Source organism: Panthera tigris, chromosome B1 (assembly GCF_018350195.1).
Source record: "Panthera tigris isolate Pti1 chromosome B1, P.tigris_Pti1_mat1.1, whole genome shotgun sequence".
Classification (NCBI taxonomy): domain Eukaryota; kingdom Metazoa; phylum Chordata; class Mammalia; order Carnivora; family Felidae; genus Panthera; species Panthera tigris.
Window position 1 is genome coordinate 114,383,850 of NC_056663.1, and position 17,951 is coordinate 114,401,800.

At 38.4% G+C, this 17,951-nt stretch overlaps 1 protein-coding gene across 4 annotated transcripts in view; it reads right to left on the reverse strand.

The window, feature by feature from the left end:
- Positions 1 to 17,951, reverse strand: part of SGMS2 (sphingomyelin synthase 2) — an 82,513-nt gene that overhangs the window by 17,296 nt on the left and 47,266 nt on the right. Inside the window, exon 1 of one of the 4 annotated variants that reach the window (XM_007080812.3) lies at positions 15 to 98. The exons of the other annotated variants lie outside the window; for them this stretch is intronic. The gene's annotated coding sequence lies outside the window, so the exon portion shown is untranslated. Of the gene's footprint in view, positions 1 to 14; positions 99 to 17,951 lie in introns of those variants that run through there. 4 annotated transcript variants of the gene reach the window in all.

A 17,951-nucleotide genomic window follows, 5' to 3' on the forward strand; every position in this document is an offset into this window, starting at 1 on the left:
GATGAGGTGCTTACATGCATTGAATAATCGTTACTCTCTTCACTTGTCAAAGACTCAATTTTTTATTTCCTGGAGTCTTCTTAAACGACCACTTCTCAGAACAGATGCAAGAACCACATATTCAAGGTACTTAAGGTGGCATTGCCTCAGTTTATCCTTTTATATTTAGAGATGCACACCACACAGCAGGAACGCGGACAGCCTTCAAAATAATACAGTGAAAGACACACAAAGCCTTAGCTATGTTTTCATTCAGGGAACACATTCCACTTGTTACTCGAGAAAGATAAAAATCCTACAGCTGACATGGTAAATTAGTAAGGAACCACATTTTGAGGCGGCCGGCACAGTTTCTACCGCGCAACAGAAACTGACACCCTGGGGACCAGCTCCAGGCACTTACCACCGCGACACGGAGGAGGAAAGGGTGCCTTTGGCTGAGGCTCCGCAGGCTTCAAAGAGCAAAGACTTCTTCACAGCGCAGAGCCCCAGCACCGACTCTTTTATACTTGCTAGCAACACAGCCCCAGCTGTTCTCAATTTAGGAAAGCAGTATTTTAGTCGTGCTGCAGAACCCAGCCACCTGAAGAGGTTTTCGAACCTCGTAATTAGTCCCCACCCTGAGTACACTGCACAACTGCAGCGTAATTCTTCACATTTTAAAGGGCTCCCTTTCAGGGGAACTTTAGGAAAAAACAGGGAGGAGGAATAACTCAAAGCAGGACAGCTAAACCTTCACTTAATGAAAGAAAGAGGGAAAAAAGTTAAAATGGCACAGTCAATAAGTACAGGCAATATTTGTTGACAGTATGGATAGCAAATAGATCAACCACACGCCTTTATTGTGCACCCGAACACCTCAGCGCCGAGGGCGCGACGCAGAGGCAATTAAAAGGAGTTTATTAAAAAATATGCCTGGCCTGAGCATTCATCCAAAGAGCTTGCAGTCTGAGGAGACAGAGCTCAAGTGACAACAAAACTACTGGGGAAGACAGAAAGAAAGGTGTATTGTAAAAGGAAGGACAAGGTGACCACTAGATAAAAACGTAGTTTTAGTCGTATCTCTGCTCCCCTGACAAGCTGTGTCTACAGAGAGGCACTGTCCACTTCCAGGGAAGTGACGGCATAAGGTGACCTGGAGAGAAACGGATGGTCACTGGACGACGGACACAGGCTAAGAGGTCTCACTGAGAAGCAGACATCTCACCTTTCTATGGTCCCTGTGAAAAGCCCCAGGCACTAAAACATTAGAGCAGGATGAGAAAGGACCAGCAACCCTGTGTGGAAACTGGGATCGACAGAGATCCTTTGTAGAACCCTAGCACAATGTTGTGGGAAGAGTAAGTACAAATAGCAAAGAGAGGTCTTGTTAAAATATTTGCAAAACCAAACCTTTGACACCCTGGATTACCACTTCTAATGGAGGTGCCAAAACACTAACTCAGTCGTTGCCTGTCTCTTTTCACCACATCTAGGCTAATCCACTCATAGTCTCTTGCCAAACTCATCAAAATTCTCTCCAACTTTACTACTCCACATCTGCTCCTAGCCTGGTGTTCATATGTGAAAGAAGCTTGTGATTTTGAAACCCACGTCCACTAGCGGTCTTTATAAGGTAGCTATCCAGTTCTAGAACACAAAATGTAGAACAGAAGAAAATCCAATTAGTTACCTGTTTTATTTTTTTTTCTAAGAGGAAGCACTCAGCCACTCACCTCATGGGACAACTGTGAGGATGACTGAAATAATTAATCATAAAGAGCTTTGCACTACTGGGAGTAAGAGCACTTGGTGTGTGCAAAGCCCATTTATCGTCATTAGTAGCAGGATTGATATTTTCCTTGGGATTTCATTAAGAAGACTGAATATACAAAGCACATTCATCCTGTGTCAACCAATTTTGTGACACAATGTCACCGAGATGATGACTACAAACATATTCATTTCTATGGTGATCCTTTGCTACCAAGTAAGTATCTGGGAAAGTGACAAAACCACAATAGTTTCGATGGACAGCAATCCCATTGGTTCATTTGCTTACGGTACTATGCCAGAGCACAAGGCAGATGAAGCTTTCCAAGTCCTTACATTGCAAAATACCAGAAGTTAACCTAGAGAATATTTAAAAAATTTTTTTAAATGTTTTTATTTATTTTTGAGACAGAGAGAGACAGAGCATGAATGGGAGAGGGGCAGAGAGAGAGGGAGACACAGAATCCGAAGCAGGCTCCAGGCTCCAAGCTGTCAGCACAGAGCCCGGGAGCGGGGCTCGAACCCACGAACTGTGAGATCATGACCTGAGCCGAAGTCAGATGCTCAACCGACTGAGCCACCCAGGTGCCCCAGAAAAGTTAAAGACCTGTATAGACTAATCTTCCTTTTGAAGGAAAGTGCAAAACTCTGAAACCTTTTACACTGATATTCTGTTAGGTTGTTTTTAGGACAAAGAATGATTTATTCCAGAAGTGCAAGTAAGGTTTCAAATTAGGAAATGATTGTAAGAAAACACAAACATATGTAAACAGAAAAGACAGATTATCTTGAGGGAAGTACAAAAGGCATTTGATACAAATCAACATCCACTTGGTTTCAGGGGGAAAAAGTATTCAATAAAGGGAATAGAATTATCTATTTAGAAACACATTCTTTCAATGCCGGTATCCTGTAATATGTGTTTCAGTATCTGGTGTTACTCCTCTTTTCATCCCTAAATAAACTTTAGAATCTTTGTCAAATTACAAGAACACATTACTACTACTACTACTACTACTACTACTACTACTACTATTTAGGGGGTGGGGGGAGAGCACAAGCAGGGGAGAAGGGGAGAAAGAATCCTAAGCAGGCTCCACAACCAGTGCAGAGCCTGATGCAGGTCTTGATCTCACAATCGTGAAATCATGACCTGAGCTGAAATCAAGAGTTGGACGCTTAACCGACTGAGTCACCCAGGTGCCCCAAGAAAACACATTATTAGCTTCTGTTTTATTTCTGTCACCTCTATTCCATAAAGGGTTTGATATGACCATATTCATACATTAGTTATTCCCCTTAATAATCTCAATAGGATTTGTCCGTGTAATTTGACAAAACAATTCCAAGATTCACACTGGTAGGTATTAGGTTATATATTACATAATACTAGGGTAATGACACTGAGTTATTCTATTTTGAGTTTATCCAAAGGAAGTAAGAATGTACACAAAATATTTCTACATTTTTTTAAAGTTTATTTATTTATTTAGAGAGAGTGTATGTGTGCATGCTCCAGCAGGGGAGGGGCAGAGAGAGAGGGAGAGCATCCCAAGCAAGTTCCACGCTGTCAGTGCAGAGCCCAACATGGGGTTGATCCCACAAACGATGAGATCATGACCTGAGCTGAAATCAAGAGTCAGACGCTTAACCAACTAAGCCACCCTGGAACCCCTAAATGTATGTTTTCAACAGTTGTTGATATGAGAAAATTGAAAATAATCTAGTATCCAAAAACAGGGGGTTAAATGAATTATGGTTATCTATCATAAAATACTATGTTTTGATGTAGTAACTATAAAGTGTGAGACAAGCATAGAAATATTACATAAGAAGGATGCAGTTACCCAATTAAAGACAAACTTAGATCTGAATAGGAGATGGAGAATCTCAGTAATTCATATCAGAGGTTATGGTTTTTAAAAACTGGGGAAGGGGCCATGTGACAGATACTCAAGGCTATCAGAAAAGGTATGGTTGTCAAACTCATGATGCACATATCTTCTTAACAGTCCTGACCTGAGGCTCACTGATGGCAGCCTGTAGTGGAGACTGAGTATAGACATGAGCTCTTGTCACAGGGCTTAGAAATGCACTGCTTACTAGATCCCTATGGCAGCCTGGTTGTGCATTTGTAGTAGTTAAGAAGATAAGACATATTAAATGTGTAAATGTAGTTTAAAAATTAAGGAAACTTATCGGAGTTTAAAAATGGGTTTTAATGTTTAAAAAGAGGTCATCTATTAAAGAAAGAAGTTAAACACTGACGGAAGGAAATGTGTTTTTAACATCTGCAAGTTGGAATTATGAATAAAAGAAAATTTATACATTCAGCTTAAAGTCTTAGGAAAAACTAGATCTTGAAACAATTTTAACGAATGGAAAATCAGTGGAAAGAAACACCTGATAAGTTTCTTAACAGACATAAAAGCTTTTCAGACTTAAAAACAAAACAACTCAGTTGACACCATAAAGCCATTAAAAAGTCAAATTGTAGAATAAAACAGCCACAAATAGTTCTCAGAAAATGCTACTTACCTAATTAATCCTCATAAAACCCTAGGAAATATTTTAAAGAAATTGAGGTAAAGTGAGATGCTCAAGGTCAGACAGGGAGAAAGAACAGAGCCCAGATTAGAACCAGGAATCTGACCTCAGGAGCCCGTATTCTTAATGGCACATCACCACCTCTGGTGCCATTACGTTAAGAGGTCAACAATATAGTCAGGAAAAGAAAAGTGACAACTATGAGTTTTTAACATTTTTTTAAAAGTCTACTTATTTTGGGGAAGAGAGGGAGGGGCAGAGAGAGAGAGAGAGGATCCAAAGTGGGCTCTGTGTTAATAGCGGAGAGCCCGATGTGGGCTTGAACCTTGAGATCATGACTTGAGCCAAAGTCAGACACTTAACCAACTGAGCCACCCAAGCTCAAGCTTATTATTTTTTTTTTAATTTTTAAAAAAAAATTTTTTTAAATGTTTATTTATTTTTGAGACAGAGAGAGACAGAGCATGAACAGGGGAGGGGCAGAGAGAGAGGAAGACACAGAATCTGAAACAAGATCCAGGCTCTGAGCTGTCAGCACAGAGCCCGACGCGGGGCTTGAACTCACGGACCGTGAGATCATGACCTGAGCCGAAGTCGGATGCGTAACCGATCAAGCCACCCAGGCGCCCCTTATTATTTTTTTTTTTTTAAATAGAGATACATAAATACTTAGGAAAGTCCTCTAGATAACATCAGAGGCATTTTTAAATCTCCGTTATTTTGCAAAAATTTGTATACACTTAGAGAAAATTTCAGTATATAATTCACCCCTCTTGTGAGAGGAAGAACAAAGGAGCCAATTAAGTATTTCCCATTACCCCTATCTACCATTTAACTATAGTTGTTACTAATAAACTACCATTTAAATTTATCATATATCACTTTATGTTAATAAGATCCATTTTAGCTAAGATATGCCGTACATATAAAGTTTTTTCAGAGATCAAAACACCTTACCTTTTCCTCTAATCTTAGAGCTCAGCTTGTATAAAACTCTTCCCACCTAAAATGGGCAAAAGTCCTACTATGCTTGCAGATAATGAAGGCATCTTATCAATCATGGGATTCTATTTCAGAAGCACTCATAAAATTTTCTGAATACTTTTACTAATGAGTTCTTGAGAACTGAAAAGAAGATCTATAACTTACCAATAAATTATCATGTATTTTTGTGAAATACTTTCTCAACAAAAGTTAACATGAAAAGAGTCCTTATCAGAGCTTTATAATAAGTTTTTATACTGCCACTGGGTCTATATAGGTATGATGATAGACTTAAAATTAGGGAAATGGGCAGGCTTTGTAGGGTGACAGCATGCTGGGAATGGATCTGGGAAAATATTATTTTTTAATTTATTGGTTTAAAAAGAAATTTTTTTTAACATTTATTTTTGAGACAGAGAGAGACAGAGCATGAATGGGGCAGGGTCAGAGAGAGGGAGACACAGAATCTGAAACAGGCTCTAGGCTCTGAGCTGTCAGCACAGAGCCCGGCGCGGGGGTTGAACTCACGGACTGCAAGATCATGACCTGAGCCAAAGTCGGACGCTTAACCGACTGAGCCACCCAGGCGCCCCAAGAATTTTTTAAATTTAAAAGATAAAACCGAACCTCTAAATTTTGGGAGAGATAGCTTGGGTAGAGGACAGATGTTTTGGCTTCTGGTACTGATTTACTATCCTTCATGAAGGCAGAATAGACATCAGATCAGTTGTTATAGAAGAAAGATCCAGGATACTGCAATGGTTGCTTGGGGCTGCTGGTGGGAATGGAGAGTGACTAGAAATGGGCTGCAAGTTTCTTTTGGGGGGATGTGAAGGTCTTAAAGTAGAAGGGATGATGGTTTCATCATTCTGTAAATTAAAAAAAATCATTTAATTGCACCCCTAAAACAAATGAGGTAGGTATGTATGTATTTATTTATTTACTTTTGAGAGAGAGAGAGAGGCAGACAGAGGGAGAGAATCCCATGAGGTGCAGAAAGAAAGGAAGAGATGGTGAGAAGTGGGGCTCGAGCTCATGAACTGTGAGATCATGACCTGAGCTGAAGCCAGATACTTAACTGAATGAGCCACCCAGGTGCCCCACAAATGAGTTTTTTACTCTGTGGGTAATAATGACCTCATGAAGCTTTATTTTAAAACAAAACAAAACAAAACAAAACAAAACAAAACAAAACAAAACAACCACAGACTGTCATGCTAAGTTCTTTCTAAGGAACCAGAAAACCAAGGACTATCCCACACTCATTATATTCCTGACTGACGTATCCCTGTCAAGGGTAGTACTTACCAACTGAGGACTTCTTTAGCAGTGATTCCACAATACACATTTCTAAGTTCTCTGCAGACAAGATCAAGAACCAACCAATGAAAATCAAACAGCTTGATAAAATGTGTGTAAACTGTGCTCCAAAAAAACCCTTGTAGCTAAATAATATAAAGTGACAAAAAAAAGATGGATTTTTCTCTAACAGAATTAATCAAAATTTACTGAGTTTATTAAAAGAATTTAAAAAAATGGTCCATTGTTTTTCTCACTAAAAAAAAAAAAAAATTGGGGGGCGCCTGGGTGGCTCAACTGGTTGAGCATGCAACTTCGTCTCAGGTCATGATCTTGCGGTTCAGGATTTCAAGCCCCACATGGGGCTCTGTGCTGACGGCGTGGAGTCAGCTTCACATCCTCTGTCCCCCTCTCTCTCTGCCCTTGCCCCACTTGCATACTCTCAAAAATAAATAAAACATTAAAAAAATTGGTCACTTTAACTGGTGGGGTAGATAATTTAATACTTGTTGAAAGGAATACTTATTTACCCAGAGCAAATATTAGCTATGTCAATTGGAAAACCGTAAACCGTGGCACTGGGAGCATTTCACAAGAAGGTATCATCTTCAGGCCATAGTGCAGCAGGAGAGGGGGAGCAGTGCGTGGCCTGTATTAACTGTTTCTGACTTACGTGTGACACAATAAAGTGCCTTCACTAAGATATAACTAGCAAAATGTTCCATTGGATGTTTCAAAATCTGGCTTCTATTTCCTAACTGCTATTCTTTTTATTGCCAATGGCTGCAAAATTCTGATGATCAGATCTGATTCCAGTGTATATTGAAAAGACAAAACTGTCACCCTGGGATTGAGAGACTGAAGTTCTCCAATAGGAGTTCTCCACTCAGAGAGCTGGAGTCACAGGGAAAGACAAGGTGACAGTCTGTGGTACAATGTGGAACGTGGGGTGAGGCGAATAAATGAGTGAGTGTGTAGATGGACAAGACAGACAGATTGACTGGGAACCTGAAGACAGAAGAAGGCGGTAAATCGAGGTCAAGGACTAGGGAGTATTTAAAATAATTCTTCAGCGGGGCGCCTGGGTGGCTTGGTCGGTTAAGCGTCCGACTTCGGCTCAGGTCATGATCTCACGGTCTGTGAGTTCAAGCCCCGCGTCGGGCTCTGTGCTGACCGCTCAGAGCCTGGAGCCTGTTTCAGATTCTGTGTCTCCCTCTCTCTCTGCCCCTCCCCTGTTCATGCTCTGTCTCTCTCTGTCTCAAAAATAAATAAACATTTAAAAAAAAAAAATTTAAAATAATTCTTCAGTTTCCTTTAGGTATACTCTAAAGCAGACGTTCTCAGAGTTAAGGGGTAGAGTCAGGGACACATCACGCGCTTTGCCCAAAGGCTGGCTTATGCTTGCCCCAAACCCTTCTCCCCACCTCTATTCTGGATACATCTAGGAAAGCTTAGAGAATTTCAGGGGGGTAGGGATAGAGGGACTCCCCTGGTGGTTTCTTCTTTCTTTATCTGGTGTTTTCAGTGTTTGGTAGAATGAGGCTAGAATTTTCTACTTCCCACTCCTCTTTTCTGAACTCACTGCCAGCAAAGTATGATATGTCCATAGCCTCAGAGAATAAGCTGAGTTGAAGTCTTGCCTTTGTGTCAAAATGCTTATCTACTTTAGCGTATGAGCAAAAGAAAGCCCCTCTCGTTTAAACAGACGTTTGCACTCTTAATAATCTGAACTGTAATTATGTCAATTCACAAGATACAGGATAGACATTTGGTCACTAGAATCATTCCCCCTGTCCCCCACCCCCACACCAGCACTACCTGCTGCATGTTTAACCATCAAACAAAAGCAGCCAGCACTTATTTAGTATAAATACCCTGGAGGCTTTACCAGAAAGGTTAAATCTACAGCCTAACTAAACAACAGTGATAATCACCTGTTTCTACATTCCTATTCTTCCTTATATACCCCAAAGATTTATACACCTAGAAACCGATTCTCTTGGGTTTTAATACTTACTACTCTGCAACGGGAGCACAGAATACCTATTGAAATGAGGATGTTTTTGGAAACCACAAAAACTCCATATAATAGTTTTAAAATATATTAAGTCTGCAATGAGAGCTTCTATTTCCTAAGAACAGTGGCTGGTCTAAACGAAAAGCAGAAGTTAGGGCCAACAATTTCACATAGTCTCCAGACCACACAACATGTTCTAAATATCAGAAGACCTCATTCTAAGTAGGTAAAGAGATCACAGTCAAGTCAACAGTGTATTTCCTCATCAACAAAATAAAAAATGTTCTTAGATTTGGAAGCATATCTTATTTTTGGAAAACCATGATAAAAAATGAGAAGGAAACAAAGAATAGTAATTTAATAATTCTCTACTTTAATGGAGCTTCTTTATTCCATGCCCTTCAGATTGCTTAGAAATACACCTATTGAGGGGTGCCTGGGTGGCTCAGTCAGTTAAGCATCCAGCTCTTGATTTTGACTCAGGTCATGATCTCACGGTTTCTCTGAGTTCAAGCCCCACATCCAGCTCTCTGCTGTCAGCACAGAGTCCGCTTTGAATCTCTCTATCCCCCTGTTTGCCCCCATCGCGCTCTGCTCTAAGAAACAAACATTAAAAAAAAAAAAAAGAAATACACCTATTGATTTCTCCCTCTACCCCACTGTGACCTCACTGTGGGGATACTTTATTCAATTTCATAGCCTATTTAAATGGGTATTTAAAAACAATATCTTGAAGCTTTCCTTGCTGTTTACTAGAATCTCACCACTTTGGGATTTGAGTGAAATCGCCTGTAAGCAAGAACGACAGGAAGGAGGTAAGTGATCTTGCTCTAGTGCAGAGGCAAAGGTGAGGCTTTAGGAGCGACATTTAACCAGGCACTTGCAGTCCGTACACGGTGTGGTAACAGAGGAGAGCTGATGCTGAAGAACAGGAAGCTTTCTCAATCCCCAGCACTGCTGGAGAAACGACACCCAGATATGCTCCGATACAACTTCCTCGTACAGGTCTAAAGTCTAGAATCAGACGTTTTGATAGGAATCTAAAATATAACAGTTATTGTATTTCTGCTCAGTGCTGTGCCAATAAGTAGGTTCAAGAGTTCAAGAAAAAGCTTAATACAACTGGAGAGATTTTGGGGGGAGCACTTCCTGGTAGCAAGAATTAAACACCGAAAAATTAAGGAGCTGGACCTTCAGCAGGTTTGCCCCATCTGCTTGTTGCGATTTGGGTGTGGTATTACATAGGCTTCGGGAGAGGGCAAAGGTGTGTGGGGAACACGAAGGCTAGGTATTTCTTTATGTTTTTAAGTCCTTGCTGCAATCCACCTGGGTTCCTCAAGGCAGAGCACGGTTTTCACTATAAGGCAAAGGAAACAGACCACAGAAGACCCAGAAAGGTCTGTATAAAGCCTCCGTTTCTCATTTTCTTATGCCAACCACAAAGCTGTTCTTTTGCATGACTGGCCGAACAAGCCACTGCTTTCAAATGGTATGAGACTATAAAAAGCAATACTTTCTCCAAAGCCATTAAGGTCACTATATTTGGCTTTAGTTTCTCTCAGAATTTAAACTGCTATGTTGTATTTAAATACATTATTTGTTTCTCAAAAGCACTTATTTGACCAATTTGCTTGTAATCTAGGATTTTGTTACTGCAAAAAACCTAATAATGATGATTTATGTTTCCTAATTTTAGGTCTCTGAAGAGGGAGCCAGATTTCAAACCCAACCTGACACAAGGATTTGTACACATGGGGGAAAGGCAGCAAAAAAAAAAAAAAAAAAAAAAAAAAAAAAAAAAAAAAAAAAAAAAAGTAACTTAAAAGATTAAAATCTTGAATCTAACAATGCCATTTTAACAATTTCAAGGAATGCAAGGGACTGTTATATTGGTATCTGAACTATATCTATAAAATATTTACCTACTGAATTTTCACTTGTCCTAGTAAATTAAAGAAGAAACTATCACAAAGTGTTCATTTCTGTAATTGTTACCAGAAAGTTTGCATATTAAAAAATTTTTCATTTGAAGGAAATAAATCTGGTTTAAACACCATAATATTTGAACATTATTTTAGTAAATATTAGTGGCTAAGTATCTGAATACTCAAAATGACTGCCAACCGACATGGTGTGAGAGGGAAAATGAGGTTCTTCAGAACTAGGTCCCGATGCCCGATGTCTTCAGCGAGAGCAAGTGATCCAGGAACCTTCAGCTGCATCAAAATGTTTTGACACATTCCTCCCTCAAAACAGGGAGACAGCTTAGTCAAGACTTTTATTCTTTCCATTTGTGACCACGTGCACTGGTTCACAAGTTGCAAAGCAAAGTTTCTAATAAACAAATGTATCTTTTGTTGTCTACTGAAGGTACCCAGAATGGAGTGTGAGCCCCTCCCCACAAAGGGCAGGGACTGTGATAGAATAAGGAACACAAAGTAGATGATATACACCACTGATTATGTAAGGTCCTTAGCCAATTGCCCATTTCTTTTCAGCAAAAATCTAGAACAGGATACACAGGTCTTCTTTTGTATTTCTTCTATGTATACCATAACATGAGACATTTAGTTCCAACACACCTAAGCTATGCCTCCAGGAGACAATTAGAAAAAGAGGGAAGAGATTGGAAAAGAAAAGGGATAGCAGAAAACGAGTAAGAGTTTTTACAATGAAACCTGAAAAGAGAAAGAGAATATGGAAAAGTAAAGACATCAGGGCTGCACTTAAATGGCTCTTAGGGGCCCAGAGTAAGATTTATTCTGTGTAAGGGTGGTTTATAGCTTGGGGAGTGAGGAGAGGCACTGGAAGGGAGTGTCAATCCTTGTTATCAAAAGCAGGAAAGCCCTGAGTATTTGGATGGAAAACCAAACTGGCAGGGACTGGCGGGTAGGTGCTGCAACCCAGCAATACAGTGTTGGAAAGTCTGGGGACTACCTATACTGGAATATTACTACCATAGTAATTGTCAACATAACCACAATTAAAATTTATCATGTAAAAAAGGTCAGAGATTCACTTAGCAGAAATTGTTATTATACAGAAACTAGTAATTATAACATAAATATAAATAACTCCTATATAAATAATATATAAAATATTAATTATTCTTTAATCCAGGCTTCCACCTGGGGGTTTGGCCCTATACTTTCTTTGTACATTAAGTCAGCTGTTCATTCTTATATTCTGTATGTTAAAGCCAGGTGATTACAGGACCCTGATTGTGACAGTCCACTGTCAAATGTAGTGGGGAGAGCATAGAAGGAAGGGGGACAGAGAGTATTTTTTTGCTGGGCTATTCTCCGGGCGAGTGGAGAATGGGCAGGAAAGGAAACACAAGTAGGGGATAAAACTGCTAGGTCCTGTCTTATAGCCAGAACTCATTTCCTTAATTTCTATTTGGAGCTGATTTCCCCCACACCTCCTCTGACATATCCTGGGCAAAAGAGTTCCTGCATCTAATTATCTCCCAATCACTAGTAACAAAAACTTCCTACAGAATATCTCATTGACAGATTAACATACAAACTTCTACCCTATTGTCATCTGTGGATAAGAACACTGGAAAGTTACCTTCAAACAAAGTCCATTAAATTATAATTTAAACTGTAATTGGAAAGGAGCATAAAAATTGCAATGAATGTCTGGTAGGATCATAAATTGGTATAATTCTTTTGAAATTCTGTCTCTTTTTAAACATGTCAAGAGCTTTGTTTAAAAAATATTTTTAATGCTTATTTATTTTTCAGAGAGTGAGCAGGGGACGGGCAGAGAGAGAGGGACAGAGGATCCGAAGCGGGCTCTGTGCTGACAACAGAGAGCCTGATGTGGGGCTCGAATTCATGAACTGCGAGATCATGATCTGCGCTGAGGTCAGACGAACCAATTGAACCAACTGAACCACCCAGGTGTCACTTAAACATGTCAAGAGCTTTAATAATGCTTACACCTCTTGACATAGTAACCCTACTACTGAGAATGTATTTTAGAACAAGTCTTAATACAGAAAAAACATTATCCAAAAATATATTCAGTGAAACAAAAATCGAAATGTCTACAGGAGACATTTAGAAGCATCTGTGAAGTACAGTAAAACATGTGTAATACATTAAATATGCATCTAAATGTCCACAGTAGACATTTTGAAGCATCCATGAGATACATTAAACTTACTGTTTAAAAAACAGTATACTATTTTCATAAAAGTGTAAATGTATGAATTTTTAAAAACCAAGTCAATAAATACACCAAAAGAATATCAGATGTTAATGCTGATGGTGAGATTTATCAATTATTTTTATTTTCCTTTGTACTTTATTTTCTCCAAATTTTCTACAATAAAAGTACTCACCCACATATCTAAACACAAAAATATTTTCAAATAGTTTATGAAGATTATGTTTACAATTCTAACGATCAGGAAATACAGTATGATTTCAATAAAGATGTATGTTATATTTACATAGAAAAAACCTGAAGAAAATATACCAAATATTAATCCTGCTTGATGAATTTAAGATGATTTTAATTTTTTCCTTGTTCCGAGTTATATTTTCCACTTTCCACATTAATCATTCTTGTAATCAAGAAAAAGCTGATGGCTATTTTAACTATAACAGTATTGACAGAGTAAATAGGGAGAATGTGTTTGTTTTTAAAAAGGTATTTTGTTTTGTACAATTCCAAGTATGTAAAAAATGCATGTACAGAAAAATCAGAGCACAAGTACACTAAAATATTAAGAATGATTGTCCAAGTGGTAGGAGTAGGAGATTTTTCTGCTTCCTACATTTGTGTGCAGTCCACATTTAAAAACGTTTCATTACAAATGTAATATTTTATGTCTAAAAGTACCTGAAACCATGTATAGTTGTTGCTGTTGCTTTCAGGGAAGTACTTACCAATTGAAATCTTTTTATTTCATGTCTTCACTCCCTCAATAAAGTGCAATAAAAAATACATGTCTACAAAGTCGTGTGTGTGTGTGTGTGTGTGTGTGTGTGTGTGTGTGTGTGTGTGTGTATGTTTTTTAATTTGAGAAAGAGAGAGAGACAGACAGACAGACAGAGGGAACTCAGGCTGGGGAGAGGGGAGAACGGAGAGAGAGAATCCCAAGCAGGCTCCTGGCTCAGTTCTCAGTGCTGAGCCCAACATGGGGCTGGATCCCACAACCCCGGGATCATGACCTGAGCTGAAATCAAGAGTCAGAGTCGGAGTCTCAACCTACCGAGCCACCCAGGCGCCCCACAAATGTTGTTTTTACACACACCTGCATCACTGCGGCTCCTTGGCAAAGCCTGGTAAACTAACAGCTAGTTGAATGGTACAGCCCTAACTTGACATACACACACAATTAAATTGGTGTTCAGTTAGTGTCAACTTTCAAAAAGAGACTTAATTGTACTGAATCGTGATACCTTCTGCAGGGTTTATTTGCAACAAAGGAGGGAGAACTGCTTTATAAATTTCCATATAATGGATGTCACTCAGTATTTCACAAAACAAAACCAGTCACTAATTCAGTTTAGTTTCCCCGGAATAAAACTAGCTGCCAAGTAGCAGAGAACGAGGCCAAACTGGATTTGATGGGGAAGTTGGTTCAGTCAAAAATGCAAATCCCCAAGCCCTCTTTTCAAATATTGGTAATTTTTGTGCACTGTGGATGCTTTAAGCTTATGCATTTTAAAAACCTTTCTCCTGATATTTGGTGGACTTTTGCTTCATTGTACTCATTATCAGTTAATAGTTTTTGTCCTCTGTTCTGTGACAAAACTTCAGAAATAACCTGAAATTGCCAAATGATCATTAAATAATGTTTTTCAAAACAGTAAGTATACCATATATAAAAGTTACTTTTAAAAATTCAAAGAATGATTGGAAACCTTAATTTAAAAGTTTACAAAAACCCATAAATCATACTGAGTAATAATCCCAAATACTACAAAATTCTAATTCTGTATCTTCTTTTTAAAAAAAAATTATATTAGTGCTTTTTTCCCTAATTCCAAAAGCTAGATATTACACTTTTTAGAATTACTTCTGGGAATTTATCTAAAGATACCAGCATAAGCATGAGAAGATTGTTTTCCAAATCTACTCAATAGAATTTTTGGGCAACAGATGCACTTTAAAACTCAGAACTTTGAATTTCAGAAAAACTTAAGTATAGGCTATATTAGGTCACACAGCTCACCCCTACCCCCTTGGCTGGATCGGGGAAACACTAGATACTCAAATATTAATATATCTGAACCAGACATATGAAAATATTCTCATTAAGTTGGGTAAATAAAGACTATAAAGAGCTTCTGGATAGTTCAAGAGTTGTGACACCAAGGGTTACTGAAGGGAGGAGGGAAGGCAAAGAGAATAGGAGAAGGGAAGGGGAGGAAGAGGGGAGGAGGGGAGGAGGAACAGATAGGTCAGGAGGGCCTTTAGTTTTTAGAAGTTTAGTTTTTGAAAATACAGATAAGTGATTCTGGACCTGTAAGACGGCAATCACACTGTCGATCAAGATAGGACTGGTTACATGATAAATAGGTTTTATTTGTACAATAAAATACTATCATACCATCATACAACGTTAGGTGAAGAAAGTAAGTTGTAAAATGTTTTCCATATATAGCATGTTTCTTTATTGTGGGGAAAAACTGTTCTGTGTGTGTAAATAAATCAACATGGCTACGAGACAGGTGATATTACATGGAACATTTACGTTTTACCATTTTGTATTGAAAAAATAAATAAGCAGCATGTTTTGATTTTATTGCCTAAAAAGACAACGATAATTACTCATTTGAGGGTATTTAGTGTTTATTATAGGAAATGCTGTAGGGATGCCACAGTTTTAAAAAAGTCACTTCCCCCACAAGCTTATACTCTGCTGTGTACAACAACAATATAAAGGTTAAAATTGGGGACGTCTGGGTGGCTCAGTCAGTTAAGGGTCCGACTTTGGCTCAGGTCATGATCTCACCATCTGTGGCTCTGAGCCTGGAGCCTGCTTCAGATTCTGTGCCTCCCTCTCTCTCTGCCCCTCCCCCACTGTGTGCGCTTGCTCACTCTCGCGCTCTTTCTCTCAAAAATGAATAAACATTAAAAAAAGATTAAAAATGTTACGAAAAAGTGTTCACTTCGGCAGCACATATACTAAAATTGTTATGATGAAAAACCAAGATGAGGCAAGAGAGTAACAGGAGGGTTATCCAAACTAGAATCTCTGGGCTTACGAGGTAACAGTCAATTTAAACATTTTACACGAATACTCTTAATCAGAAAAAAAAAAAAAAATCAGTGTATCACCAAGTCAAAGGTATATCAAGAACATCTATCATCCAGCCTGCTGAGATCCAATTAATATAAATAGCTCTAAGAAACTTGTGCAAATCAAACTTTTTAAAACTAAAAAGGGATTCCACTGGAAATGCTCCAATAATTACTCAATTATGGATTTTTGCCTTTGAGTTTTTCCCATTTCTAATAGACCAAAATAAAACATATGTGTTTAATATTCTAATTATATACATCACAATGGACTTTTATTTAATTGATCACCCCAGTGCTGTCTTCTAAGAAATGTTTAACCCACATGAGGCTTTTAAGAAAAGATTAAGGACACAATATTATAATCACAGGAAGAATAAAAACAATTATGCAGGAACAGAAAGGCTGAAGGTAGCAAATACCTAAAGAGGATTTAGAATCCAATTAGACTTACAATGCAGAAACTTTATCATTGAATCCTAATAGATAGGATAGAAACTACGGATATAGAAAACTTCAAAACCTGTACCCCAAGTCTAGTGACCAAACTCATGCAATACTCAAGGGTTAAACATGTAGTAACTGTTACTACACTCACTGATGAAAGCCTGGAAGGTAAGGCAAATACATGGGCAGTCAACACAGAAGGCGGAATTATTTCTGGCCTTCCGTTCTGTGCAGAATTTGGCTCTGAGTGCTAAGGAAGGTAGCAGCAGAGAAGCTCGGCTACTATTCTCAAGGGATTTTTTTGGTTAAGTATCTCCCCCCAATCTTCCCAGACAGAAGTGACTTAAAAAGACCAAAGAGCAATAAAAACAACTTTTATAAATTAGATTACAGCCAGAAATAACATTTGAAGTTTAGTAAAACCATATACCAGATAGAAGTACAAGTGAAAAGAAAATTCAAATAATGAACTTAAAATGGGGGAAGAAGACTGGAGATGCGTGTGCGTGCGTGTGTGTGTGTGTGTGTGTAATAAATGTCACAGGAATTTTAAGTCTATGAAAACTGAAAACAAAGGTTTTAAAAAGTAAAAGTTTTTTTTTGTTTTTTGTTTTTTTTTTTTAATAAATAGCCTTTTAAAAATGCCAAGCCCCACCAGGTGTTGTAGGAATATTGTACTCCTGGAACTAATATTACACTGTATGTTAACTGACTGGAATTTAAATATTTAAAAAAAAATACAGAAAACAAAAATGCCAAGCTCCACAAATCAGGAGTGAATGGAAGATCAGTGAAGTAGTTATTCAGTTTAGCAGTAGTCTATCCTTGGGAGGAAACTATGGTCAGAATTCTTTTCTACAGAGTGAAGCAGATTTAGAAAAACACAGGATGATTCAAAGCACTGAACATGAACATGATGCCATGAGGTAGCCAGGAAACACTATAAACTCAATGTTCAATTAGCATCAGGAAGCTGAAAGATGTAATTCCATACATAATCTTATTTCTATTAAATCTAATTTTCATTGATAACCCTACATAAATAGAAGTATTTGGCTATAAATAATCACCTGAAATTGTTTTTTAAAATAAACTTTTGCTATCAACAAACATTTAAAAAACTGAAATAAAGTAGCAGGCTAGAAAAGAAGTTTTTTTTTTTGTTTTCCAATTTGGGTTTTGTTTTGTTTCTGCTTCTAACATCTCCTGTAGCATAATCTGCAGCAATAATAGGAGATTGGGAGCCCATTTCCAGAGCTTAGACCGAACAAGAGCAATAATTACATTCTGGTTCATATGGATCTATACTTTAGAGGCACATCTTAAGAATGTCAAAAAGGGGGGGTGCCTGGGTGGCTCAGTTGGTTAGGCGTCCGACTTCAGCTCAGGTCATGATCTCACAGTTCGTGAATTCTAGCCCCGCATCCAGCTCTATGCTGACAGCTCAGACCCTGGAGCCTGCTTCTGATTCTGGCCCCTTCCCTCACTGCCCCCGCCCTGCTCACGCTCTCTCTCTCAAAAATAAGTAAACATTAAAAAAAAAATTAAGAATGTCAAAAAGGATTATGGGTTGATGGGGAGCACTGAGAAGAAGAGAGTTCATTTGGGGGGTTTAAGTGTGGGATAAACAAAATCTTAGCTA